General features: G+C 40.8%; 1 protein-coding gene across 2 annotated transcripts in view; it reads right to left on the bottom strand.

Moving 5' to 3' along the window:
• Nucleotides 1-20,200, bottom strand: part of Hdlbp (high density lipoprotein binding protein) — a 77,970-nt gene that overhangs the window by 40,115 nt on the left and 17,655 nt on the right. The window contains exon 1 of one of the 2 annotated variants that reach the window (XM_057755815.1): nucleotides 239-338. The exons of the other annotated variant lie outside the window; for it this stretch is intronic. The gene's annotated coding sequence lies outside the window, so the exon portion shown is untranslated. Of the gene's footprint in view, nucleotides 1-238; nucleotides 339-20,200 lie in introns of those variants that run through there. 2 annotated transcript variants of the gene reach the window in all.

The following is a 20,200-nucleotide window of genomic DNA, read 5'->3' as shown; positions in this document are numbered from 1 at the left end:
CTCGGAGAGCCGGTAGTTCAGGCTACCCGGGCCCGCAAGCAGACCCGCGGCGCGTGGCGGACTTGGGAAAGTTTCTGCGCTCCAGCGCGGCCATGCGCAGAGTGACACGTAGCGGCCCCCGCCCGTCGCGGTAGCGGAGACCAGGCGCCAGTGCGGCCGGGTAGCTGGGGAACCGACCCCGGCCGTGCCCAGCAACGAGCCCCCCGCCGGCCCGCCCACCAACTCGCCCGATTCTCACTAGTGAGTGTGACCGCCCAAGAGCCTGTCCGTCTGTCGCTGCCGCTGCGCGGGAGAAGCCGGGACGCTCCGAGGCGCGGCGCTCGGGCCGCCGCTGCTATATAGGGCGGCGGCTCCAATCCCGCCGAGACACGTCAGACCGGCCGCCCGCCCCGCCCGCTGCAGGGTCCCTAGAGCGCCCGGGAGCCGACCAACTTCTTAAGAGTTCTGCGGTTTGAGAGGGGGCGAGTTGGGAAGTTAGTTACTTACAGTGAGCAGGCAGGCCCCGATATAAGGGCTCAAGGGTGCACAAGTCGAGGCCACCAGCAACAGTGTCACCAAAAGGGAAAAGCTCCGAGGACCTCACACAGTAGACGGCCGGCCCGGCCAGCCGAGAAAACCATTTTACCATCCCCCAGAGCACTCCCTGTGGAGCACATCTCAAGGGTTCTGTTCCTCCTCCCCACCTCTACTACAGCCGGCTGCTTCATTCCTCAATGACCAACAAACATAACAAACTCCGAAACTGAAATTTTATTTAGGGTCCCATCTGTACAGAGCAGCCTGCAGTGTGCTCCTCTCCCACCTATATTGAGTTGGACAATGCAGGACCTCTGTCCTCAGGCTGCTGCTTCCTTCTTTGGAAGCAGGTTAGTTCTATCCTATTGTGTCTAGTGACAACTACTCGAAGAATTTGTAGACATTCTGAACCTGTACCGAGGTGACATGAACACACTTCTGACCTAGGCAGAGCAGACAGGTCAATGAAACCCATCAGCACTGGCTGTGACCATGAGATGGATGTTATCCAGGATGACTAAAGGCTAGAAACCAATCAACCAGCTGTGCTCCCCACCTCACTTTTGACCAAGTTTCACTGTATAGAACTAGAGGTTCTTTGGTCGCAGCTGGGCCACCAGGTCTGGATAACATGTGCCTCCCAGGTGTATTTTTAGTGCGACACTGATAGGTGGAAAGGGCTCGAGAGGCTTTCTGCAGTTTTCAGTCTAAGGCTCCTAAGGTTTTAGACAGACAGACTTGACACATGCTTAGAAGTGTAGTAGCACTGTACTGGGCATTACAAACAACACAGCACTCAAGTTCTTGGCTTGAGGGACTGGGAAGAGCTGCTCTAATTGGGCTGACACTAAAGACAGGGCAAGGAAGAAAGAGGAATGAGATGCAAAGAATAAGGAGTTCAGGCTGGGGATGGGGGTTGTTGAATAGGAAAGTATATGCAAGTTGTGGTGGCAGAGTTCAGAAGCCCCAGAACTAGCAACACAAATGGCAAGAACATCACAGCCCTTCATGACCTAAATCACTGAAGGCACAGAATGTGCACTGTCTGAAAGACCCAAGGGCATCTCCAAACTGCCAGCAGCCACCGAGTAATACAGCTTCCTAAAGCCTCTGTAGGCACCAAGTTGCCTTTCCCTGGAGATGAATCAACTAGTAACTAGAACAAAAGTTTTTGTTGTTGTTCTTTTGTTACTGAGATCTCAGTGCTGTGGAGAGGGAGATGAGGCTAAAAGGGATAAGGACCCACAAGTCAACATGTTTGCTGTCTAGGGACCGCCAGTGGAGTTAGGAAGCCAACACAAGTACAAGCTAGCCCAGTGCCTGCTGTACAAGGAGACCTGAATGAGCTGGTTAAAAAATGTGGTTAGCTAGGTGTGGTGATATCCTGTAATCCCAGTACTCAGGAGGCTGATGCAGAGAGTACTGGGAGTTCGAGGTCACAGTGTGCTACAGAGTAAGGTGATGTCTCAAAAATAAAACAAAGCATGGAATTAATGAAATTATTAAACCAAGAAAGGTGTGGTAACATTGGCTTGTGATCTCAGTACTTAAGAGATAGAAAGAGCCATGAGGATTAAGGAATTCAAGACCAACCTAGCCTATTAATAGACTTTATCTCAAACAAAAAAGATACAAATGTTAAATGTGCACCACAACATATCCCAGATGCTCCTGGAATGCCCATAAGGATGACATGAGAAGTGTCAAAAAGTGACCACTGGCCTGGTTTTTCATACCTCAAGGAACAGGGAATAAGCTTCCTGACTGCTCAGGGTAAAAGCCTAGAACATAGACACATTCTCTGAATTCTCAAATCATGATTCCCTAAATGGTGCACGCTTTTAATCCCAGCAGAGACAGAGGCAGGTGGATCTCTGTGAGTTCAGGGCTAATCTGGTCTACAAGAGCTAGTTCCAGGACAGGCTCCAAAGCTACAGAGAAACCCTGTCTCAAAAAACCAAAAAGGGTGTACCCTAAGCAGAAAGTAGATCTAAGTGGAGAAGCAGAAGACCAGAAACAGCAACAAACAGCTGTAAATTTCTGACTCTACTGGGCTGGGAGATAAAAGCGTCTCTGGGGAAGCTCAGAGACATGAGACTAGAACTCTAAAGGTTTGGGTTTAAATCCCCACTACCCTTTCTGTCCAGGAAATCCTACCCTAAACAAAAATAATAAACAGAAAAAAGTAGGCACACTCAAGAAGGAATAAATTTTATAACAGGATAAAATATTCAGAGATCAACTACAGTATAGAAGCTTAAAGTCCAAAGTTCAAAGAGTAAGATGCAGTGGAGCCGAAGAGATGGCTCAGCAGTTAAGAGCACTTGCTTTGCAATCATGAAGACTGGAATTTGGATCCCAGCACCCATGTAACTCACTTGGCACCCCCATAAACACCTGTATAAAACATACACACCTCTTTAGATAGGGGTAAGGCGGAGAGATGACTAACTGGTTAAAAAGCACTCACTGCTCTTGCAGAGGACCCAATTTTGATCCCGAGCATCAAAATCTAACCTCACAACTGTCTGCAACGCCAGTTCTAGGGTATCTGGTGTACTCTTTTGGTTTCCCTGGGCACCAGGCTCTATGCAGTACACAGACATATATCCAGGAACCACACACATACACATACCCTGGCTTTGCTCTCTATTGCTATGAAAATTTGTAAAACTACAATTGAAAAAATTAAATTAAAAAATTAAATTATAGGATTAGACAGATACGAGAACCTGAGGTGATATAACTATTAAAACTTGAAATAATTAAAGACATAGACCACAAACAATAAAAATAAATACAAATGGGTGTTTCAGCAAGCAGCAGAGTTTAGCAGCTTTGGCCATGTGAGTCTAGCTTCTGCAGCGGCCAAACATATATCGGGGTGTCCCTGAATCGAGGCCTAGAAAGCCCATTTTGCGAAGCTGTGAAATTGAGGCCTGAATTGCCTTAAAGAACCCAAGATGTTAGTGATGCCACCGCTGTGGGATATCTGCTGAGGAAAGCTGCGAATAGAGAGTGGAACCAGCCCAAAAGAAAGAAGTGTGTTGCAGTCAACAAAGCTGAATGGAGTTGGAGATCTGAAGAGAATTCTGACCTAAGACATGAAAATGCAGTTTGGAGTTTTCCCCAAACTCCAAGCTGGTTTTGGGTCTTGCTTTGGTCCAGTATTTTCTTGCTATGCTTCCTTCCCTATGTTTTGGAATGGTAATGTGTATCTTGTGCCATTGTTGGAAATACATGATGTTTTTTGATTTTGATTTTACAGGGGATAACAGTAAGAGATGGCATGTCTCTCAGAAGAGACTCTGAACTTTTAAACATTATTGAGACTGTGATAGACTATGTGGGCTTTTTTTTTTTTTTTTTTGATTTTTTTTCTTTTTTTAGAGATAGGGTTTCTCTGTGTTTCTTTGGCTGACCTGGAACTCTGTAGACCAGGCTTGGCCTTAACTCACAGAGATCTGCCTGACTCTGCCTCCCAATTGCTGGGATTAAAGGTGTGCACTACCATGCCCGGTTGTCTATGTGGACTTTTGAAGTTGGACTAAATGCATTTTGCATTATAATTTCGTTGGCTTGTTTGTCTGTTTTCTGAGATGGGGGTTTCTCTGTGTAGCTTTGGAGCCAGTCCAGGAACTCACAGAGACCTGCCTCTGCCTTCTAAGTGCTGGGATTAAAGGCATGCAATACCACCGCCTGGTGCATTATGATACTAATACAAGTTTATGGGAGCCAGGGAGTGGAATGTGATAACTTGAATGCAATGGGCCCCCATAATCTCAGGGAGTAGCACTATTAGGTGGCTTTGTTGGAATGGGTGTGCCCTGTTGGAGGAAGTATGTCACTGTGGAGGTGGGCTTTGTTGGAATGGGTATGCCCTGTTGGAGGAAGTATGTCACTGTGAGGGTGGGCTTTGTTGGAGTGGGAATGCCCTGTTGGAGAAGTATGTCACTGTGGAGGCGGGCTTTGGGATCTCTTTTGCTCAAGCTTTGCTCAGTGTGACCCAACCATTTCCTGTTGCCTTGTGATCAAGATGTAGCCAGCACCATGTCTGCCTACAGGCCACATGCTCCCTGGCATGATGATAATAGACTGAACCTCTGAACTATAAGCTGCCACTGCAATTAAATTTTTTTCTATTATAAGAGTTGCTAGTCAGGCGGTGGTGGTACACGCCTTTTATCCCAGCACTCGGGAAGCAGAGACAGGTGGATCTCTGTGAGTTCAGGCCAGCCTGGTCTACAAGAGCTAGTTCCAGGACAGGCTCCAAAGCTACAGAGAAACCCTGTCTCAAAAAACCAAACAAACAAACAAAAAAAACAAAACAAACAAACAAACAAAAAACCCACAACAAAAACCAAAACTAACCAACCAAATAAAACGAGAAGAGTTGCTGTGATCACAGTGTCTCTTTTCACAGCAATAGAAACCCCAACTAGGGTTTCTCTGTATAACAGCCCTGACTGTCCTGGAACTCACTCTGTAGACCACGCTGGCCATGAATTTTGAGAGATCTGCTTGCCTATGCCTCACAAATGCTGGGATTAAAGTTGTGTACCAGCACACCTAGCTGTCATTTGGGCTTTCAACATAAATAAATAAATACAAATAAAGCGAGCATAAGAATGAACAGAAAGATGGTTAAGAATCATGGAGTGGAATTTCAGAGGTGGAGATGTAGCTCAGTGGTAGATCATTTGCCCAACATGAGCAAATTTTTAGTTTGATTCTTAGCCCAGCAAAATAATATAAAAAATAAATCATGGAGTAGAGGATAATACAGTCTAACATATTCTAAGAGGAATCATAAAGCAAGAGAACACGAACAGAAACTGGAAAAATGAGAATATTTCAGGACTTAAGGAACACATCCCCCTGTTGAGAAGATGGTTCACAAATGGAGTCATGTGAGAATTTTGAGTGCTTGTGAGAAAACTCCAGGAAAACAATAGTCTTCTGACCCCAGTGTTTTCAAAACACAGAATTGTTCTTTTTTTTTTTTTTTAATTTTCTATGGTTTATTTAACTTTATTTTATGTGCATTGGTGTAAGGGTGTCAGATCGCTGGAACTGGATTTTCAGGCAGTTGTGAACTGCCATGTGGGTGCTGGGAATTGAACCCGGGTCCTCGGGAAGAACAGTCAGTGTTCTTAACCGCTGAGCCATCTCTCCAGCCCCCAGAATTGTTCCTGGACTGTTTTTGTGCTCCTCCCAGGTATAGAGAACAGGAGTGAGTTTACTTCGGATTACTCATTATTGCCTGCTGCTGTTATTCAATTAAGTAAGTCCTTTAGTTATCCTTTTTATAATTCTAGGGAAAACATGCTTTTGTCATGTCCTTGTGACTGCACCCTTTACACGTGTGACTCTTCTTAACCCTCAGAGTATAAATGTCTGATTCTCTGAATAGAGAAGGTGACTGCATGAGACTTCAGTTTGTCTCCTTTATTGTGTCTATTCTCCCAGGTCCCACCACTTTTAGAGTAGTTACACTTCCCCACCTAAAAAAAAAAAAAAATCACAGAATAAACTGGCTTACACCAGACATGCTACACTAATTATCAACAAGGAATGACAATGCTAACAGTTTGATCACTCATACTGAGACTGGTGACCAAATGTTTTCATCCTTCTCGATAGCTAAAGATTTGTAAATGTATATGGCCCATATCATACTTTTATTAGTGTAAACCCCTTCTATGACTATGCTTAAGTAAACTTGCAAGCCAGGCTTGGTGATTCATGCCTTCTATCCCAGCACTTGGGGGAAGTAGAAGCAGGTGGATCTTTGTGAGTTCTAGGACAGCCTGGTCTACAGAGTAAATTTTCAGGACAACTAGAGCTACACAGCAAGACCCTGCCTGGAAAACAAAACCCAATAACAAAAAAAGTTTAGGTAAACTTGCAGCAATAATCTTAATAATGAACGTATCAAAATTGACTTTTCTTTCACTGATATTTGTTGTCATATGCATACACAATTCAGGAGCCTAAAACAAATTAGTACAATTTCAGTAAGAGAATCAAATAACTCTTTAGTTTCTTTCATATTGCCTAGAAAATAGTAAATGTTTAACATTTTTTTCCTTAGAAGTAAAAAAATAAATAAATACCTTTTACTGTGGGATGTAGGTATGCCACAAATTGCATGGTGGCCAGAGGGCGACTTTTGGTCACCCTCTCTTTGGTTAGTGCTCTCTTTCCAACATATGGGTTCTAGAGATAGAGCTCAATCATAAGAACTGGGGCAAGCACCTTTACCCACACTGAGACACCGTGTCTGTTTTTATGTTTCATTAAAAATAAAATTATGTCTGGCGATGGTGGTGTTAATTACAGCACACAGGAGGCAGAGGCAGGCAGAACTTTGAGGTCAGCCTGGTCTAGAGAAGGAGTTTGAGGACAGCCAGGGCTACACAGAATTGAGGGTGTGTGTATGTGTATGAGAGAGAGAGACAGAGCAAGCAGAGACAGAGAGACAGGGCTGCTGTGGGACAACGGTCTTTTATCCTGTCACCTGTATTATTTTTAATAAAATGCTGATTGACTGGGTGGGACAGAAATCTCTGTCAACAAAGGTGCTCAACGTGTGGACAACTGCATCCACAGAAAACCTGAGAGAGCTTGGGAAGTGATTCTAGACACAAAATAAGAGTGTTGAGCATGGCTTCTTGGTAGCAGCAATTTCTCGGGTTTGGTCTCTTTGCTAGAGGCAAGCACATCACATTTAAGAGAGGCTTCCTGACTCAACTTTAGCTGCGAAACTTTTAAGAGGCCATGTCACCAAACACTTAAATGATGTTTATGAATTGCTGACAGCATGCTTCTTAGTGGTGTCAGGGACCTTGCAACTTCATACAGCTGTGGCAATAAACATGGCTCCAGCTACTACCTCTGCCATGAAGCTAGGCTCTCAGAAAGCTAAGGACTGGGTTGGATCCAGCCGTCAAAGCCGTGGCTTTAATCCTAGCCATACTGTCTAGTAAATTAAAGACTCATGTGGTCAGAAAAAGATATAAAGATAGATTCAGATGAAGAAAACCTCTAAATGGTTTACAGTGTGACTTAAAAATATATGTAGGCTTGTGAGAGAAAAGAAAAAGGATAAAATCCTTAAGATAAAAAAGAAACAGAGTAGTTGGGTGTGGTGGCACACACCTTTAATCCTAGCACTTGGGACAGACAGCCTGGTCTACAGTTCCAGGCAGCCAAAGATATACAGAGAAATCCTGTCTCAAAAAACCAAAAAATTATAAGTAAAAATAAAAGAAATAGAATTTTTAAAATAAAGCCATGTAAAGATGGAAAATACACAGAAAGTGTGGATACTGTACATTATTGTGTTGTCTTAGAATTGTATGACTGCTAAGGAAGGAGAAACAGCTGCTAAAAGACATTTGATTATAAATGTTGTTGGATTATTAATCCAATATACGTATTTTGAAAATACTTTGACTCCAAAATTTAAGTCAAAAGATATGTTTCTCTGGAGAAGAGCTTTTGTTTTTGTTTCCACAGGAAATTAGAGGCTGTGGATTCATTCTGGGCTAAGAAAAATCAGGTTTGATCAAGGAAATCTCAGATAGGAGCGGATGGTCCAGATGATCCAACGTTTCAGAGGACTTCTGTTGGAGTTTCCTCTGAGTTCTACATCCAGAACAGTTTCAAGAATGCCAGCTGAGATGATCAAGCCTCACAGATTTTTCCAGTCAAAACTTGACCACATCCTAAATTTTCTTTAGGTCCCCATAAGATTATCAGCACTCCCAATCGGCAGAAAGTAGCCTGGAAAACTACACCCACATTCCCCCATGGATATTTAACTTTGTTTAGAGTGTTGGTTATAATGTCATGGATAATGGTTGGGACAAAAAGCTAATCAAAGGATATTAGATTCAGAGTTCTTGTTTTAAAAAATGGGGGGAGGGTGCTGTGTGACAATGGTCTTTTATCATGTCACTTGTATTATTTTTAATAAAATGCAGATTGGCTAGTAGCTAGGCAGGAAGTAGAGGCGGGACAATGAGAACACGACAATTCTGGGAAGAGGAAGGATTGAGCCTGCTGTCATCACCTATCATCCAGCAGCAGAGGAAGCAAGATGTGACTGCTTCGCCGAAAAAGGTACCAAGCCACGTGGCTAACACAGACAAGAATTATGGGTTAATATAAGTTATAAGAGTTAATAAGCCTGAGCTAATAAGCTAATCAGTTTATAATTAATATAGACCTCTGTGTGTTCCTTTGAGGCTGAATGGCAGTAGGACCAGGTAAGACAGAAATCTCTGTCAACTCAGGGCATTCATATACCACATAGTACACGTGGAAGTCAGAAGACAACTTGAAGGATATGGTTCTCACCTTATACCTTGTTGAGGCAGAGTCCCGTTTTGCCAAACTTTTTACCGACTGAGACGCCTCACTCAGCCACAATCTCGTCTCCTCTTACCCCCAATTCTATCAGTGTCTCTTCAGAGAGTGACAGATAGGGTAACAATTTCTTCTTCAATGACGGTTATTCTGGATTATTTCTTGGGGGCATGTATTTCTTGGTAATGTGAAAATATGTATGCACTTTGCAGTGCTGAACTAAGTGCACAGACCACATGTGCTGCCATAATGCCTGAGTTTAGAATCTTCCTCAGATATGATTCAGGTCATCTTGCCTAAATTGTTATGAGCTTAACTTTTACCTGTCTTGTTTGTAGATTTGGGTGGGTGGGTGGGGTTTCTGTCCATTGTGGTGACATCTAAAGAACTTGGCCTAGATAGTATCTTGCTGTTTAGAATGCTAGCACTAAGTGAGCAAATCCACTAAATGAGGAGTACATTTAGTAAATTTCATTGAGACTCTAATTCTATAAATACTGAAATAATCAGCATATATGTATATAGCTAATAAAACAAAACATTTTTTTAAAATGTATTTAAGATATATTCAAAAGAATGTATGTCAGGTGAATAAAACATGTAATTTTTTTTAAAAAATGGTAGAAGAAATGTTAGATCCAAAACAAAACAGTAAGTCAACAGATTTCTACAGAAATGAATAGACTATTCTTCAATCCTAATAGAGCAAACCTCCACCCCAGTGAAAGTCAGATGATGTCAGATCCCGTTAACAGCCTGCTTTCTGGTTGCCCTGAGTTATGGCTCCCACCAGGGATGTTGTAGTTTAGAGAGACTCCACTGGGCTTACTCTCATACCTGGTTGTTAATGTAACCACATGTAAAAATAGTACAAATAATGAAGCAAGAGTAAATGTTCTTGAACATTAAGTTTACTATAATGAAATGCTTAGGAAAGGCAAACTGCTTCAAAAATTATGTCAATGAGAAAAAAACTATCTTTAAAATCTCAAAGAACAGTATATTCTATTTGCTTTTAAGTTTCTGAAGTTCTGGATCTAAAAAAAAAATTAAAATTCTAGAAGCTAATGTCTGATTTACCTAAGAAAGCAAATGGAACCTAATTGGTAGACCTATTTCAAGTGGGAGGCACAAGGTCTCAGGGCTCTACCCAGCACTCAGTAAGTGGCAGCCATTAGAGCCTTGACTACAGTCTAGTAATAAATAGGACTTCAACCTTACACCCAAGGCCATGGAACAGAAAATAACAACCATTTTTTAGAAAGACAGCTTTGGAGAAGGAAAAATGGTAGAACTGGTTACTGTGCCAACAAGTAAGTTCAATTCCTAACACCACCAAAAAAATAAAAACAAAAAAAAAAAACCAAAAAACAAACAACAACAACAAAAAATAAAAACCATACACAGGCCTGTGGGCATTGGGAAAATGATATAGAACTGCTCTGAGAATTTGGAGAGCAACACAGGCTCAATCCTGTCAAACTACAGCACCATCTCCAAGTCACCTCCTCCACAAAAACAAAAAAACAGGCCTTGAAAGCATGCCTTTAATCCCAGGGGAGGCAGAGGCAGGTGGATCTCTGTGAGTTCAAGGCCAGTCTGGTTCCTGGACAGGATCCAAAGCTACAGAGAAACCTTGCCTCAAAAAAAAAAAAAAAAAAAGAAAGTGAACATGCTTTCCTGCATCTTCACCCAAGATCACTTGCTTTGCATGGTTCCGACATGGTCTAACTATGTAGTCCTGGATGTCCTGGAACTCACTTTGTAGACTAGACTGGCCTCAAACTCACAGAGATCTGTCTGTCCCTGCCTCCCCTGTGCTGGGATTAAAGATGTACACCACCATGTTAGGAAAGAGAGGCTTTATTCAAAGCAGCTCTGGAGCCCACAATACAGCCTCAACAGCTAATATTTTGGGGATGAGGGCAAGAAATGAAATGGTTATAAAGGAGAGCTTTCTCTCTGAGCACTCAGAAAAGTCTCACTATGAATCCCATCGGCAAGAAACAAAATGCTCTGACAACTGACAGTTGTATATATAACTTACAACTTGAGGATTTTATCTGAATGATTTTTAACTTTCTTCTTACAACATTCTACAAGCTAGATTAAGCTCATCTTTATAAAAAGCTTTGTTATGGATACAATGCTAGCTAAAGTCATGGAGGCAAATACTTGAGCATTTGAAAGAGTGAATATCTGCAGTTCAAAGACATTTTCAGCTACATAGAAAATTCCAGGCCAGTCTGGGATTCGTGAGATTGTCTTAAAAACAAAAAAACAAAATAAAACAACAACAACAACAAAACTTTAAGAGTAAGCTTAAGACCAGTTCTATCCAAATAGAAATGAAACCTCTGTAAGAAACCCAAACAAACTAATTGGGTTCTCTACTTTTCCAAAGAATAGAGCCCATAGCACTCAGAGAGGTCACATCCTTGGTTACACTGGACATTTCTCCTCCTTCACTTGGCTTGATTCTCATTTGTATAATGAGCTAGTGGGACTGCCTCCTTTTTTCAGTACTATTTTTCTATAACATAACTATTAGGAATTAAATCTCACTTTTAGATTTAAAGACGTTCTGAAGCCAGGTGGTGGTGGTGGTGTGGTGCACACCTTTAGTCCCAGTATTAAGGAGGCAGAGGCAGGTGGATCTCTGTGAAGTCAAGGTCAGCCTGGTCTACTGAGCAAGCCTCAGGATAGCCAGGGCTGTTACACAGTAAAACTGTCTCCGCGAAAAAACAAACAAACAAACAAACAGACTTCCTGGAAACACTTCCTCTCTGTGCAATGAATTAATTCAACATAAAACTGCATTCATACAACTATCATGCTCATACAAGAATAAAGTCATTTTCCTTTATCCTAAATTAGATAGTCAAAACATCACTTTCTAACATTAGGATGCCACAATTTAAGAGAAAAACGGACTCACATCTGGCTAGCAAGAACTTGGATGTTTCATCTGTCAAATGAGAAGGCTATTTGCAAAAAAACCCAAAGTATAATTTGTGCGCATGCACATACGTGTGTGTACTGTATGATGGGCAAAGAACAATCTTCAGGTCAGCGAACCTCAGGATCTCTGCTTGTTTCTGCCTCTCCAGTGCTCTTGATTATAATTTCATGTTTGGTTTTTGGGGGAGATAAGGAGTGGAGCAAGGGCTCACTATGTATTCTTGGCTGGCCTGGAAGTCACTAATACCTGCCTGCCTTTGCTTCTTGAGTGCTGTGATTAAATAAATGCACGAGCCACCACACCTGGCCAAGTCTAGTTTTTTAATGTAGGATCAAACTCAGATCCTCACGCTATTGCTTATGAGGTCAGTACTTTATGAACTGAGCTACCTCTTCAGTTCACAAACTATAATTTCTGCTAGAAAACCAGAACCACACAAAGAGGGAAGGAAGATGAAGACAATCCAAAGATTCTAAACCAGACGGAGCCAAGCAGAATAGCTGAAGATCAGCAACAAGGGATGTGGAGTGTCCTCTATTGCAACCAACAGGTAGATCTTAGGAACCATGTAGGACAAGAGTGGGGATGGTAAACTTCAAAATTTGACAAAGAGGCTATCTAGATATACACAGTCTTCTATTATGTTTATTACACCCTTATGTGTCTTGGTAATCAACTTTATATCCCTAAGAATTGAAATTTTCAGAATAAGATATACACTACAGTAAAAACCCTAGAAGTTATTTATACTGGAAATATGTAAATGTCTTTTCATTTTGGTCTTGGGATACATTTCTATGTTTGCTTGCACAAGAAGCAACCTAATGGCAGGTACCACATTCCCACTGGGCCAGGAGTCATTGAGAAATGGCTCTAGGCCTGAAATAGATTTAGACAGTACTGGCAATCCTGCCGTAGCAGAAAGCAAGGAGTCCTGGGGCCCTGGAAATAGCTCCGTGGATAAAAAAGCCTTGCCTCAAAAGAGTGAGGACTTTGGATTCCTGGAGCCCATGCAAAAGCCAGGCAGCTGTGACAACCACTCAATAACCCCAGCTATGGGGAGGCAGAGACGGAATCTCTGAGGCAAGCCTCTAGGTTGAGTGAGAGACTAAAACTGGAATGCCATCAAGGACACATACAGACACGCAAGTAAAACAACAATCAAGCTGGAGAAATGGTTTAGCACTTAAGAACACTCACTAGCTGCTCTTTCAGAGGACCTGGGTTTGATTCCCAGTTCCCAAATGCTGGCTTACACCTATCTTTAACTCAAATTCCAAGGGAGTCAACACGCTCTTTTGACTTCTACAGGCATTGCAAACTTGTGGTGTCTTTATATACATACAGGCAAAACATCTACACACAAAATTAAAAAAAAAAAAAACAATAAAAGTAACAACAAAAACCCCAAACAACAAAAAAGGAAGCAGTTAAAGAGTAAGGTACAGAGAAATCAACTTGGACAATACAAGCTTCTTAAAATGGTTACGGTGAACTGACATGCAACTATCTACATGTCAATTCTAGAGGCGAGAAGCTCAAAAACCCACATTTCATCCTTGCAAGTTGTCAGTTCTAATATGTTTCAATATGATACAGAAACCGTCTGTTTTCCTTACAGAAATCATATTTCAGGACAAGCAAATGACACAGGAATCTCTATGAAAATTACAACTAATAGAGCCAGAGAGCTCAGGAGATAAATTTGCCTGCTGCCTTGAGTTTGATCCCTGGGACTCACATGGTTGAAGGACAAACCAGAACCCTGTGGGTTGTCCTCTGATCTACATATGTGCACTACAGCATGTATGTATGTATGTATGTATGTATGTATGTATGTATGTACGTGTACGCACATACACTAAAATGTAAGTAAATAAAAATCGAATAAATGTACAAATCAAATTAGAAAAGTCTTTCTCCAAGTCCTAATTCCCAGAACCTGTAACTATTGTGGAATATTACTTAACACTGTGTAAATATATGTCACTGTGACTGGTTTAATAAAAAGCTAAACAACCAATACCTAGGCAGGATTTTCAGGGCAGAAACAATGCTGGTGGCGACACCAGGTGCTGTCAGCCAGACATGCGGAACAAGTCAAACACACAAAATGGGATAGAGGTAAAAGCGACGTGGTAGTACATAGATTAAAAGATATGGGTTAATTTCAGTTATAAGAGCTAGTTAGAAACAAGCTTAAACTACCGGCCAGGCTTTTGTAATTACTAAGAAGTCTATGTGTGGTTTTCTAGGAGCTGGTTGGAGGGACAGACAAATCCACCTACAAATGGTGCCGACATCCATTCACATATATCCACATAAGATCTAAGAAAGCTTAAAAAAGTGGCGCTTCCTAGTCTCATGTCTCTCACTTCTCTAGCAAGCTGCCCGTGAGCCTGAGCTCCAGTGCACCACGACCTAAGTTATATGGTGGGTTTAAGGTTTTGCTCATACAGACACAGTAAAGCAAGTTCAGATGGACAAAACCTCTAAATAAAGTTAAATAAATGTTAAATAAAGTCTTTAAAGATAGAGAGTAAAATAATAAAAAAACAAGTAAGGAAAATACACAAAAAGTCTGGATCCTAAATGGTGTCTCATTAACTTTGAATTTTTAAAATGCTAATGTACAAAAAAAATAACAGCTGTTGAGAGATACTACATTATAGAAAATGCTAAATTAAACCATCCTACATATTTTCAAAATGGAAGTCAATGTGTTACATTGGGGAAGAGGTTATGTTTTTATTTCCACAGGAAAGGCAAGGCTGTAGATTCCTTACAGATTAACAGAGATCAGATTTGACTGGGGGAGACCTCCTGACTATCTTGGCTACAGACAAGGGGGAGGAAGTCAAGAGACTACAGGACAAGTAATGTGTAAGTGTATATCCCTTACATGAGAACAGCTCTGAGTTGATATGAGACATGATAAATCTTATTGGCTATAGAGTCCTCATAACTTATGTAATAGTTTTCAAAGTCATACAGAGATCTTTTAGACATATAGGTGTAGTGGCATTTCTTTTGTATTTTAGTAAAGCTTGCCTGAGGGTCAGGAAAGTAAAACAGCCACACTGGCCACTCTTACAGACCAGACAGTAATGACACACCTTTAATCCTAGCAGCCACACAGCCACACTAGTTTACCATAGAAACCAGGCAGTTGTGGTGCATTCCTTTTTTTTTTTTTTTTGGATTTTTTGAGACAGGGTTTCTTTGTAGCTTTTGGTTCCTGTCCTGGAACTAGATCTTGTAGACCAGGCTGGCCTCGAACTCACAGAGATCCGCCTGCCTCTGCCTCCCGAGTGCTGGGATTAAAGGCGTGCGCCACCACCGCCTGGCTGTGGTGCATTCCTTAATCCCAGAACTAGAGAGGAATATAAGATGGGAGGAGTAAGTTCTCAGTCTCAAGTCTCATTCTGATGTTTCCTGGAGGCAGGATCACCATTTTTGGACTGAGGTTGGGGTAAGAGCCAGTGGCTAGCTGCTTTGCTTTTCTGCTCTTCAGGTTGAATGCCAATATTTGTCTCTGGGTTTTTTTTTTTTTATTATTAATTTTGCTTCAGATAGGTGATCTTTAAACACTTCAAAGACCTATAGAATAAGGCTTTTCATGACAATGAGACAGGTCTGCTCCTGGCAGCACCAACCTACTTCAGAGAAGATGATGGATAACAAAGAACCTCCATATGGAGTTTTCTTTATGGCAAAAGTTAGCCACTGGGCAAGAAACTACCTTTGCCTCAACTACTGACATTATGCTGTGAAAACTGTCTTGACACCAAGTCAAGACAAGGTGGGACAGTCCTTAAAAATCCCTGCTTCACAGAAAAGTCTGTCAGATATTCTGGCCTGTAGGCCAAAGATGGATGCCTCAATGTTATAGCTGTTTCTGTTATTTTATAGTTTTGGAAGCTGTTTACTCTGCACTTCCTGTTTTCTCAGGTTACATTATATCCTTTGAAGTTGAAGACTAGTTAGTTTTATTTGCAGTTTTCCTTAGTTATGATAGAAGGTAAACTAGGTACAGAGTTTTGGACTCATCAAGAGAAAAATCCAAATAAGCCAAATAAATATAATTGTAATTATAAATAAATAACATTGTAAATATAATTCTTATCTGATAATTGCTCTTATTGTTTATAGTTTTATGATGTTAAGAGTTAAAACCTCTTTATTTAGACAAAAAGAGAAAAATGCTGTGGAATATTTCTTTACACTGTGTGAATATGTCATTGTGATTGGTTTAATAAAAAGGTAGTCAATAGTTAGGCAGGATTTTCAGGGCAGAGATAATGCTGGGAAGGGGAAGGGTGGACACATCAGGAGTCAGCAGCCAGATGTGGACTGAGTCAGACACACAAAATGGAATAGAGATAAAAGCCATGTGGTAGAATATAGATTAAAAGACACGGGAGTTAATTTAAGTTATGAGAGCTAGTTAGAAACAAGTCTAAGCTATCAGCCAAGCTTGCATAATTAATAAGGAGTTTCCATTTTGTTTTTTGTTCGGCAATCCAGAGTTCTTGTTTTTCTAGCAGAGGACTGAAGTTTTGATTCCTAGCACCTACATCTGGAGGCACATAACTACCTGTAACTCCAGTTCCAGGAGACACAATGCCTTCCATGGGCACCTGTACATAATTATTCCCCCCAACACACATTTAAATAAAAATAAAGATAACCTAGCTCAAAAAGAAGTTGGTCTGGGGATATAGCTCAGTTGGGAGAATACTCACCCAGTAGGGACCAGGTTTTTTTTTAATGTTATAATTTTAAAAGATTTTATTTATTTTTACGTGTAGTAATATTTTGCCTGCATGTACATATGTACACCATGTGCACTCTGGTGCCTCCAGAGGAAAGAATAGGGTATCAGAGGATCCTCTGGAACTGGAGATACAGATGGTTGTGAGCCACCATATTGGTACTGGAAGTTGAACCAGCATCTCTTACAAGAGCAAGTGCTCTTAATTATCAAGCATTCTCTCTAGCACACAGTTAGGCTTGATGCTTAGCATCTAATAAAACTACATGTGGTTATTCCTGTAATCTCAACCCTTGACACTAAAGCACAAATATCAGAAGTTTAAGGTCATGCTACATTCTGGAGGCCAGTCTAGGTGATATGCTTCAAAAATCAAATAAAAAGATCAAAGGTGTTGATAATATAGTTCAAATGATAGAGTGCTGGCCTTGCATGCCTAAAACCCTCATGTGGGATATTTTGTATCTATGCATCTAAAGGTATATCTATAGGAGGAAGGGCCCACAAGCTAAATAATGGCTTCTACAAAGGGAAAAAAGCAGGGAGCCCCAGGCACCTCCAGGAGCCATCCAGTGATCCTCTGACTAGCTTGGCAAGGCTCATTTCAGGCACAATCTGGTAATTTGAACAGCTGCAACAGGAAACCAATACTCCAGTGAAACAATGGACCCAAGCAACAAGCAAAACGACTGTTAAGCCTATTAGATAACTGGTTGACAAGGAACTTCACAAATCATCCCCGATGTCACTGCACTGTATCCACTGACCTATCCTAAGTCAGGTACCACTCCTCCTCATCAAGCACAATAAACATTCAGCAATGTCTAGAAATATTCTTTTCTTAATAAAAAAGATTTATTTCATTTCTAATTGCGTGTATTTGTGTGCATGTGCATCTGTATTTGTGTCTGTGCCTGTGCTTTGACAGAGGTCAAAGGTGCCTGGTCCACCTGGAGGAATTAAGAAGCAGTTGTAAGTCTCTTGGTGTGGGTGCAGGGAAACAAATTTGAGTCCTCTGGGGGAGCAGTACTTGCTCTCAATGACTGAACCATCTTTCCAGTCCCATGAAATATTTCCGATGACCTCCAAGGAGGGTAGGGGGAAATATCTGAAATCAAAAAAAATTGTTTAGATCTAGTTTCCAATTTACAGGAAATATAAGGATTGCGAAATCATGTTGACGAGTACAAAATCCAGTGAGCCAAACACACACTGTTGACACCCCACAGTAAAGATGCCCTACACTTTCTTAACTGTATAAAGGACATTTTATAACAAGGAAATGTATTTTTCCAGATTTTCTAAGAGTCAGTTTATGCCAAACAGGAGGGGAGATAAGAGCTTTGTAGCTGATTCATAAGCCAAGTATAAAAATACTATTTTTTGTGATATCTGGTAAATTGAATATTTGATATATATTAGATGATATTAATAACACTGATAATGATAACATGGCTATGATTTAAGCCTCACATCTACTAAGGGTAGTACACTAAAGTATTAAGAAATGATATAATGTCTGAAATTTGATTTAAAATATTAAAGAGATGGAAAGAGGAGAGACAAAATTGTAATACACTGACAACTGTTAAAAGTTGGCTGGTAGAATTTCAAATACTCCCCCCCCCTTTTTTTGTAAATTTCAAGGTTTTACTAAGGAAAAATATTTTTAAAAGAAAAGGAGCAAAGAGCACTCACTATTCACCAAAGTCCTCAGGATATGACTAAAACTGTACTCAGTGGGTAAAGCAAACCTGTACTAAAGGGATGGATGAAAATAAATTAATTAAGTACTCAAGGCAAGACAAAAAACTAATAGTCAGAGGAATAAACAAAAGAACTGGCCAAAGAGAAAATAAAAGCAATAACAAAACTGAGTTTATGCAAGTCAGGTCAAGGTGAGGTCATATATGCCTATAATTCTAGTAAGTAACTTCAGAGCGAGAAGTTGTAGGCCACTCAGGACTATACACTGAGAACCTGTATCAGAAAGCCAAACAAACAAATCCTATTTCCCCAGCCACCCAAACTCAAGTGTCAGATTCTTTTAAAAAGAAAAATAACTTTAGTTCAACAAAGATGAACACACACACACACACACACACACACAGAGACAGAGAGAGAGAAAGAGAGAGAGAGAGAGACAGAGAGATACAGAGAGAGAATATGAAAATGACCTATGCCTGGTTCTGAACAAGAACAGTGTTACAAACAGCAGTAATTATATCATCTGTTAGCTCCTAAGGAAATAAGAGCTTCCATATCTCATGGGGCCTCACTAATTATTTTGGTATCTCACTGGCAGTAATTGGGTCCTGAGACCATTAAGGGACCAATAACTAGTGAATGGGCCATGGCAAACCAGTCACATCTATCTAAACAGCTGAGCCACTCTATCCCAAACACATGATTTCTACCTGGTGGAAAGGATGGTCCCCCAAAGGAAAACAGAGCAAACATGGTTCTGCTTCCCGAATCCCCAAACAAGGAGGATGTCGCAAAGAGATTATCAATCCAAACCATATATAAACAGGCAAAATTTTAAGTACACTAGCTTAACAAATCACATTTAAAAAATAAAACATTATACCTCAGTAGATCTATTCTACATGCAGAAATGATTTAATTCCAGTACATTTGCAGCTGTAACTTAAAGGAGTACAAACACACAGACTGACAAAGGATCATTAAAAAAAAAACATATAACACACATACACATGAAAAAGAAAATCCAGATACTGAGGACATTTCACATCAACTCCTTGCTTCCTACAGTTTCAACCTTAGGAAATGTCTACATGTATAATCTTTCCCAGAAGTTAACTAGTATATTTAGTGAAGAGTTACAATTACACTAAAATGAGCAACAAAATTACAAGATGTTATCATCAAAGACTGGCAAACACTTAATCTAAGGAAATACAACTAAGCAGGAAGACAAATGGCACTATTTGCAAATGACCTGTCTAGTAAAACCTCTTTTGTTGTACTGAAGTCCTAGGAGCACTGAAGGGAAGAGTTCAGACTGCTGGTAAAACTGAAGTGTTTTTCGCATTCAATAGACTGCATGTATATGCTGGCAGGAAAACCTGCATAAGGGAGAAGATATCAAGCCTTAGCCCAGGAGATTGTATCACAAAAGATGCTCTTTTCTAAGTTCATGATATGTGTCTTTGTGTGAGAGAGACAGAACAGTAAGAGAAAGGAGCAAGCTGTACAGAAAGAGATGGAAATGGGGTGACAAGGTACCCACTAAGAAGCTGGAAGAAGCAAAGCAGTCTCTTCTCTAAAGCCCAGAGAGGGAATAGAGTCCTGCTAACACGCACACACACGCTCGCACACATACCCACCTACCTAAAAATCTTTTTTAAAAAAGATGTAACGTTATTCAAGCCTGTTACTCATATTGTCAAAAGTTCCTGAAAGCAGGGCAGGTTTTTTGTTTTCTTTAAATATTATTAGAAAGTATAAAGTAAACTACTGAGCTCAGCCTGGTATGTTCAGAGACACACACCAGACAGCTTCAAGGCCTACATGAAGACCCATCCCACCCAGGAACAGCCAGAAATCAGCGT

Source organism: Chionomys nivalis, chromosome 2 (assembly GCF_950005125.1).
Source record: "Chionomys nivalis chromosome 2, mChiNiv1.1, whole genome shotgun sequence".
NCBI lineage: Eukaryota > Metazoa > Chordata > Mammalia > Rodentia > Cricetidae > Chionomys > Chionomys nivalis.
Note: the sequence above shows the minus strand (reverse complement) of the source record. Positions and strands in the feature narration are given on the sequence as shown.